Here is a 10,270-nt window from a genome sequence, read left to right on the forward strand (position 1 = left end):
TATATTTCGTTCTTACGGTGGCTGGGAAAGGATATCACATCAAATTATTTTTCTCGATCGATCGATTTAATATCTCGATCGATCGACTTTCTATCTCGATCGATTGACTTACTATCTCGATCGATCGACTTTTGAACTCGAGGTTTTGCGTCAAGATAGGCGACTGGGATACCGTTATAGGTTAAACTATACCATAAAAAAATCCCATAAGCAACAATGTTAACGTTTGCGGTTAAAAACACTATATGCAATATATCAACAAAACTATAACATTCATCCATCACATAAATACAGGCCACCACATTTTTCCTTTCTCAAATTGGAGAAGAAATAATCCCCATATAAGCTTATGTCATTAGGTTTTAGTAATTTATGGGTAAGTCAACTATTTGTAAATTACAAATATTTTTTACCATTAATTAAAAATCGGATTTTTGATCATGCTAAACAATCTTTATTTAGTATGTTACAGAATTCCCCTAAGTGTATTTTATATAAACATCTTGTAGATCGAGTGTGTTTACAATACTATTTGCAAAAATATATTCCGAAGCACAGTCGTATTTTATTAACTAAGCTTAGATTGTCAGCCCATTCTTTAGTGATAGAAACCGGAACGTATAGAAATACAGAAAGGTCAGATAGAATATGTAATTATTGTATTCTAAACACAATTGAAGACGAATATCATATGATACTAGAATGTCCCAAATATGACGATCTTAGAAGAAAATATATCAAACCTTTTTATTGGAAGAAACCTTCAACTCATAAAGTTGTACTATTATTAAGTATTAATAATATTAAAGATTAAACCAGCTTGGTAAAATACCTCTCTGAATGTAACAGGTTAAGAAGCATCTTATGATTAATATCAAACCATTATGTATAATTGTGTATTACATTACGTTTATATTATACAATCACTGTTATATTATTTTTGCATCTCCTGCACAATATGCAGCCGTCGTTTTTATTTATATTTTTGTGTCTATACTGATGAGCGGTAAAGCTCAAAGTTAATAAAGAATTGAATATATTTCCTAATGCAGTAAGGGATCTTTGATATGTATTTTTCTCTACAGACAGGAAAGCACATACCACGGCATTTGACACGTTGTGGTGCATTGGCTGGAATTACATAAGTAGGCAAATTAAAGGGACATTCCTGAGTTTGCTGCACTTTTAAAGATGTTATCGACTAAAAGAGACTTCTTAACGATTGTAATTACATATGAAATATATTTATCTGCATACAATATTAGTGGCTGTATATTACACGTGTTTCTGATCGTTCTAATATTTGTACTAGGTTAAATATTATTTTAGTTCCTAAAATATTTTGTGTCGCACGTACGAAAGTATTTGAAGACAAAATCCAGTTTAGGGTTCTTAAAAATATTAAGACGACCAGAAACACCTTGAATATACAGATACTGATATTCTAAACAAGAAAATATATATAATATATAAGATTAATCGTAGAAATATTTTATTAGTCGGAAACATATTACAATACAGCAAACTCAGGAATATCTCTTTAAAAACTTTCAGAAATGTTTTCCACTGGGTTGGTCACCCTGTTGTTGTTTTGCGAGGAATACATTTTACATGTTGTATGTTCTCGTTTATTGACCATTTAATCTCGCCAGCCAGCCAGTCAGCCAGCCAGCCAGGTAGGCAGGCAGCTAAGTAGGACGCCAGCCAGACAGGTAGCCAGCCAGCCAGCCAGCCAGTCAATCGATCAATCCTTTCTCTTTGTATATCACTATGTGCGTGCGTACGTGTGTGTGTGTGTGTGTGTGTGTGTGTGGTGTAGGGATATTGGTGTGTGTGTGTGTGTGTGTGTGTTTGGTGGTGATGAGATATCGGGGTGTGTGTGTGTTATGTGGAGTTATGTCTTTTCCCCCCTAACCGATTCTGTCTATAGGTGGATGGATCGATCGATCCGCATGTCTCACTATCTGTCTGTCTGTCTGTCTTCCAGTCGGTCTGTGTTCCAGTCGGTCTGTGTTCCAGTCTATATATGTGTATATGTTGACAGGTCAGGAGGACTTCACAGACGACGCGGTTCTCGATGAAGGTGGACAGTTGTCTGGAGAGGGGGGACAGGGAACTGGAGAGAGAAACCCACCAGTAAGACAGGTTTAGTCTGTTGTCTTTCAGACTCTCTCTCTGTCTCTCTCTCTCTCTCTCTCTCTCTCTCTCTCTCTCTCTCTCTCTCTCTCTCTCTCTCTCTCTCTCTCTCTCTCTCATTTGCGACGCCACATAACCCCCATTAAAATGTGTTGTGTGCGTCGTTAAAGAAAAGAGTTCTTCTTTCCTTCAGTTAAGTCTCTCTTGGTTTCCTTTGGACTGTGGAGTCACCAAAAGCAGACGAACAAGATATGAATACAATAAAATGTGGATGGAAACTGTGTGCTCATTGTACTCCCAGCCTTAATTTTCCGTCAGCTACCTAGTCTGTCGGGCAGCATCCTGGTTTATGCACAGTAGTTATGTTAGGTTACCAGCACGCCTGTGACGAAGACAGCCATTTGAAAAGGGGTGTGTGAAGGGTTACAGGGCTAATAAATGTCGACAGTGCATGACAAATATACTGATCGAAAGAAATAAGGGAACATATCAAATTGTAAACAAAATTAATTCACTACTAGCGTAGTAATGTCTGTATTTCATACCAAGTTGTAATGTGGGATTGAATGTCTGTAGTGTTGAATGTGCTGCCTATATGTTCCCAGTCAACTTCTGACAATATGAATTGATTTTATTGCAGTCATTATTTCTTGTTATTATCTGTATGATCCTTTATTTCTTTCCATCAGTATTTTATTGGCGCGTTTTGTATTTTTACATCGTTTTAGATGAAGTGACAATCTGTTTATCACGAATTATTTAGAGCATAACAGAAGCACTGTATAGTATTAGTTATGTCTATTTACTACCTATAGAAAATGATATAATGGGAACATATACTGTAATGTTGTTGTGACCTCCCCGAAAAAATGTGGGGAAAAAATAAAATATACACACAACACACACACGCAAATACATACATACATACATACATACATATACATACATACATACATACATGCATACATACATACATACATACATACATACATACATACATTGATGTCTGGATAGCTGAGAACGCATCGTGGTTAGTCTGCAATTTGCGGGCGATTCGGTGCCACATGTTCGAGTCCCAGCAACGGCATGGGGCAATTTGTGAGGCCAGAAAAGATTTAATTACCCCTTGCGCCAGGGCGTTAATATATATATGTATGTGACAGTCATGTAACTAAACGTGCTATGGCGACACTACAGAATTGACGTATGCATTCATAATCATAAAACAAAAAATGCATAATAGAGCAACTTTACATTGAAAACTATCCAGTGTTCTGAGAGAGAGAGAGAGAGAGAGAGAGAGAGAGAGAGAGAGAGAGAGAGAGAGAGAGAGAGAGAGAGAGAGAGAGAGAGACAGACAGACAGACAGACAGACAGACGAAGAAGGGAGATATCACACACATATACCAGTGATCAAAACATATTTTTGTGAAAGAAGAACCGGTATAGCATCATGTGGGATGCTAGACAAGTACGACTTATAAATATAAGTGAAAGTCAACATTAATGTATCGCCATAACTGGGACATAGCTAAATATTCAGACGCAAATACATTTACATAACCAGATACACATACAGACACGCATGAACACACAAACACACAGGCACGCATGCTTGCATCCATCCAACCGATACAGGACGTAGCCCAGTGGTAAATAGTTCGCCTGATACGCGGTCTGTCTAGGATCGATCCCCGTCGGTGGTCCCATTGGACTATTTATCGTTCCAGCCAGTGCGTCACGAGTTGTATATCAAAGACCGTGGTATGTGCTATCCAGTCTATGGGATAGTGCATACAAAAGATCCCTTGCTACTAATGTGGGGAAAATGTAGCGGGTTTCCTCTCTAAAACTCTAGCCGATGATTAATAAATCAATTAATATGTTCTTGTGGTGTCGTTAAACAAAACAAACTTTAAACCATCCATCGATTCATCCATACGTATGTACGTAACTACGTACCAACCACCCACCTACCTGCCTACATCCATTCATCCATACATACATGCATATACATAAATAGTAGATACACGCATACACATACATGTACATACAGAGTATATACATATTTACACAGCATATTTCATACTATTTCCTATGATATGCCATTCATGAATCACTGGTTGGAATAGGAAAACTCAATAGCTTCACCCAGATAATCGACCCTTCATTGTATTCCATTTCAAACGAACGGATTGCAACCGAGCGAAAATCCCACTCGTGTGGGCAGGCACAGCTTCAAAATGTCCACATGCCTTTAAAGGGACATTCCCGAGTTTGGTGCAATGTTGTAAGATGTTATCGACTAATAAAATATTTCTACGATTAAACTTACATATTAAATATATTTTCTGGTTTAGAATATTAGTGGCTGTATATTAAACGTGTTTCTGATCGTTCTAATATTTGTACTAGGTTAATTTTCATTTTATTTCCTAAAATATATTTTTTCGTACGTACGAAATTATTTGAAGACAAAATCCAGTTTGGGCTTCTTACATATATTAAGACGACCAGAAACACATTGAATATATCGACACTGATATCCTAAACAAGAAAATATATTTAATATGTAAGTTTAATCGTAGAAATATTTTATTAGTCGGACACATCTTACAATGCAGCAAACTCAGGAATGTCCCTTTAAATGGTGTAACCAGAGCCCCACGTCTATTATATCTTTGGGAGTGCATATAAAAGACCCTTTGCTGCTAATGGCAAAAAGTGACAGGTTTCCTCTCAAGACTACATGTCAGAATTGCCAATTGTTTGACATCCAATAACCGATTATTAATTCATTAATTATTAATACACAGAAATAACATACATGCACGTTCTTGAGTCTATTCAGTACACATGCACACTGTCGTAAGTTATCTCACATATCTGTTCCGACCAATGCCCCACGACTATATTTCAAAGGTTGTGGTACGTGTTGTCCTATATGTGGGAAAGTGCATATAAAATATCCCGTGCTACTAATGGAAAATGTAGCAGATCTGAACACTAGTTGTCAGAATTACCACGTTTGATATCCAATATTCGATGATCTATTAACCATATTTTCGGGGCGGGACGTAATGAAGGAAATGGAAATGGTTGTCCAGTGGGCCCACCGACAGGGATCGATCCTAGACCGACCGCAAAACAATTGTAAGTAAATTGTAATTTTAACAATGCAAAAATATTTTACTTGCCGAAAACCTTTTAAAAATTGCTACAAAGGATAGTTCCCATAACCTGTGATTAAATATATTACAAGTTTCTTTCTCTCCTACCTGAATTAACCCTTGTCACACAGAGGCGGACATTTTTTATTGCTAGTAACTGAAAAAGAAGAAGCTAATTGTTCAAGTTGCACCCTGGCGTCACCGCGTCTGCAGAAAGAGCACTGATATATACACCTGAGCATAAGTTAAGCACAATATAAAAACAAATCTAAACATATTACAAACACAGACTAGTATAAGATTAACTTCTGTGAGATAGATGAATTGTACATGTAATGCATAAAAAAATACGGTAAGTACACAAAACTGATGTTTTAAATTGTTAACACTGGTGTTTAGTAAAGAGGGACATCTTCATAATATTGATGCACATACATGTTAATTAAGGGCTAGTAAACGTTCTTATATTATAATATAATTCTTTGTTACTGTCATATTATTTTAGCTAGTTTTGGTCATATATATGACTTCTAAACATTGTTTCTGTAAAATCTGACTGGTGATACACACAAAAAACGCTGAGTATTTCACCTATTTATGAAAAATATTGAAATGAGCATAGTATTTGTTACATATTTGTTCAGAATGGTATTTGTCATTGTGTTCCCTCTAAATTGTTATTTAAATCATTAAGTTTAAGAACATGCCACAATGTTGACAACTTTCAACAGAAGAAGTTGTATTTTTCCCCATATTTAAAAGAAAATGCTAAAATATCTATTGGCCTTTAATTTATTTTGTTGAGTATAGTATAGGCAGATATACTGAACCATATTTGAATAATGCTGTCTCAATATAGTAAATACAGTGCAATTTTTAATAATAAAAGGTTCAAGCAACCCAAAGTATGTGTAAATATAGAAAATAATGCATTCCAGGCATTGCTTAACTTTTGCCGATGAGTATATCATTATTCATACCATATATTGCATTGTTATTTGGTTTGTTAATATTAACATCTAGTATAGGACGAATAACATTCATTTTAGCCTTATATCTGCTAAAATTGTATATGGATGACAACCATATCACTATATTTAATTTTTCCATATAGCATTTTTGGGACACAAAATACGCAATGGTACCTCTATTCAAATGGCGATATGTTTTTAATCCACCAACATTTTTGCTACAGACAAGCAGATATTAAATTCATATATAATGGGGTATCTAAAAAATACTTGTCTCCAAAAATCCCTGGGGTGGGGTGGGGTGGGGGGTTAACTGCAGTGTCTGGAATAAAAGATATATTGCTGTTTTATCATCGGGAGTAGCCTATGTGGCTGTAGCAGGTTGCATATCTCTCTCTCTCGCTCTCTCTCTCTCTCTCTCTCTCTCTCTCTCTCTCTCTCTCTCTCTCTCTCTCTCTCTCTCTCTCTCTCTCTCTCTCTCTCTCTCTCTCTCCAGTCTGTTCAGGACAGTGGGTTAGTGGTTGGTGAGAGAATATTCGGTGTAGTGACCTTGCACCTACCAACTGAGTCTTTAAAGCCGATACCGAGCTGTGAACCCTGTAGCCTACCTACCAACCTTATGTCGGGTGGGGACGTGGGTGGGGCGGGACGTAGCCCAGTGATAAAGCGTTCGCTTGCTGCGAGATCGGTCTAGGATCGATCCCCGTTGGTGGACCTATTGGGTTATTTCTCGTTCCAGCCAGTGCTCCACAACTGGTGTAACAAAGGCTCAGGTATGTACTATCCTGTCTGTGGGATGGTGCGTATAAAAGATCCCTTACTGCTTATCGAAAAGAGTAGCCCATGAAGTGGCGGCAGCGGGTTTCTTCTCTCAATATCTGTGTGGTTCTTAACCATATGTCTAATACCATGTAACCGTAGATAAAATGTGTTGAGTGTGTCGTTAAATAAAACATTTCCTTCCTTCTTTTCTTTTGTCGGGTGGCTTAACCACGACACCACCGGGGCCGGTACATGGGATTAGCTGACTTACAGGTGAAATTTCAGACCTAGACGACATATCGTGCTAACCGACTGGGTGGCTTAACCACGACACCACCGGGGCCGGTACATGGGATTAGCTGACTTACAGGTGAAATTTCAGACCTAGACGACATATCGTGCTAACCGACTGGGTGGCTTAACCACGACACCACCGGGGCCGGTACATGGGATTAGCTGACTTACAGGTGAAATTTCAGACCTAGACGACATATCGTGCTAACCGACTGGGTGGCTTAACCACGACACCACCGGGGCCGGTACATGGGATTAGCTGACTTACAGGTGAAATTTCAGGCCTAGACGACATATCGTGCTAACCGACTGGGTGGCTTAACCACGACACCACCGGGGCCGGTACATGGGATTAGCTGACTTACAGGTGAAATTTCAGACCTAGACGACATATCGTGTTAACCGACTGGGTGCCTTAACCACCACACCACCGGGGCCGGTACATGGGATTAGCTGACTTATAGGTGACATTTCAGACCTAGACGACATATCGTGCTAACCGACTGGGTGGCTTAACCACGACACCACCGAGGCCGGTACATGGGATTAGCTGACTTACAGGTGACATTTCAGACCTAGACGACATATCGTGCTAACCGACTGGGTGGCTTAACCACGACACCACCGGGGCCGGTACATGGGATTAGCTGACTTACAGGTGAAATTTCAGACCTAGACGACATATCGTGTTAACCGACTGGGTGCCTTAACCACCACACCACCGGGGCCGGTACATGGGATTAGCTGACTTATAGGTGACATTTCAGACCTAGACGACATATCGTGCTAACCGACTGGGTGCCTTAACCACCACACCACCGGGGCCGGTACATGGGATTAGCTGACTTACAGGTGAAATTTCAGACCTAGACGACATATCGTGTTAACCGATTGGGTGGCTTAACCACGACACCACCGAGGCCGGTACATGGGATTAGCTGACTTACAGGTGAAATTTCAGACCTAGGCGACATATCGTGTTAACCGACTGAGTGGCTTAACCACCACACCACCGAGGACGGTATATAGTATTAGCTGACTTACAGGTGAAATTTCAGACCTAGACGACATATCGTGCTAACCGACTGGGTGGTTTAACCACGACACCACCGAGGCCGGTACATGGGATTAGCTGACTTCAGGTGAAATTTCAGACCTAGACGACATATCGTGCTAACCGACTGGGTGGTTTAACCACGACACCACCGAGGCCGGTACATGGGATTAGCTGACTTCAGGTGAAATTTCAGACCTAGACGACATATCGTGCTAACCGACTGGGTGGTTTAACCACGACACCACCGAGGCCGGTACATGGGATTAGCTGACTTCAGGTGAAATTTCAGACCTAGACGACATATCGTGTTAACCGACTGGGTGGCTTAACCACGACACCACAGAGGCCGGTACATGGGATTAGCTGACTTACAGGTGAAATTTCAGACCTAGACGACATATCGTGCTAACCGACTGGTTGGCTTAACCACGACACCACCGGGGCCGGTACATGGGATTAGCTGACTTACAGGTGAAATTTCAGACCTAGACGACATATCGTGCTAACCGACTGGGTGCCTTAACCACCACACCACCGGGGCCGGTACATGGGATTAGCTGACTTACAGGTGAAATTTCAGACCTAGACGACATATCGTGTTAACCGACTGGGTGGCTTAACCACGACACCACCGAGGCCGGTACATGGGATTAGCTGACTTACAGGTGAAATTTCAGACCTAGGCGACATATCGTGTTAACCGACTGAGTGGCTTAACCACCACACCACCGAGGCCGGTATATAGTATTAGCTGACTTACAGGTGAAATTTCAGACCTAGACGACATATTGTGCTAACCGACTGGGTGGTTTAACCACGACACCACCGAGGCCGGTACATGGGATTATCTGACTTCAGGTGAAATTTCAGACCTAGACGACATATCGTGTTAACCGACTGGGTGGCTTAACCACGACACCACAGAGGCCGGTACATGGGATTAGCTGACTTACAAGTGAAATTTCAGACCTAGACGACATATCGTGCTAACCGACTGGTTGGCTTAACCACGACACCACCGGGGCCGGTACATGGTATTAGCTGACTTCAGGTGAAATTGCAGACCTAGACGACATATCGTGCTAACCGATTGGGTGGCTTAACCACGACACCACCGAGGCCGGTACATGGTATTAGCTGACTTACAGGTGAAATTTCAGACCTAGACGACATATCGTGTTGACCGACTGGGTGGCTGACAAATCGTGACACCCGTTCAAAGATTAAGGGCTAAATGTATTTATTTAATATTTTGTTTCGAGCTTAACGTCCTGTTATAAGGTTCTGTGCAAACAGTGATGCGTGTAATTCGGTACGGTATATTTTGCATTATAACATTTCAACTCATGCCATAGTTCGACATTCGTTTGATCGTAATCTCTGGAAAACATAATAGTATTTTGGGACGAAGGAAGGAATGTTAAATTTAACGACGCTCTCAACACATTTTTATTAATTTACGGTTATGTGGCGTTGTATCAGTATTTAAATATATATCATGAGAATAGGGTAAAACCAAATTACCATAATTTTTTTTTTTTTTATTAAATATTTAGAATAAAGTAATTAAACCATTCAATAATTATTTCACACACAGTTTCAGACAATCTAACAAACAAAACAAAAAACGTATTTACTCCATGGAATGTGGTTTGTGTTGGACCCATCCACGTTGCTTATAAACGTCTGCGTTGCTAAAGACCCCCCCCCCCCCCACACACACACACACACACACGCACACCCCGCCCTAGTAATGCGTACATACTACACTCTAGCTCCGCTAAGGTGACATCGATAGTCACAAAATAAACAATTTTATATTATTATTCTGCCGTCCTGGGGCGGATCTGGAGGGTGGGCGCGTGATGGGGGTCCAGAAC

Source organism: Gigantopelta aegis, chromosome 5 (genome assembly GCF_016097555.1).
Source record: "Gigantopelta aegis isolate Gae_Host chromosome 5, Gae_host_genome, whole genome shotgun sequence".
NCBI lineage: Eukaryota > Metazoa > Mollusca > Gastropoda > Neomphalida > Peltospiridae > Gigantopelta > Gigantopelta aegis.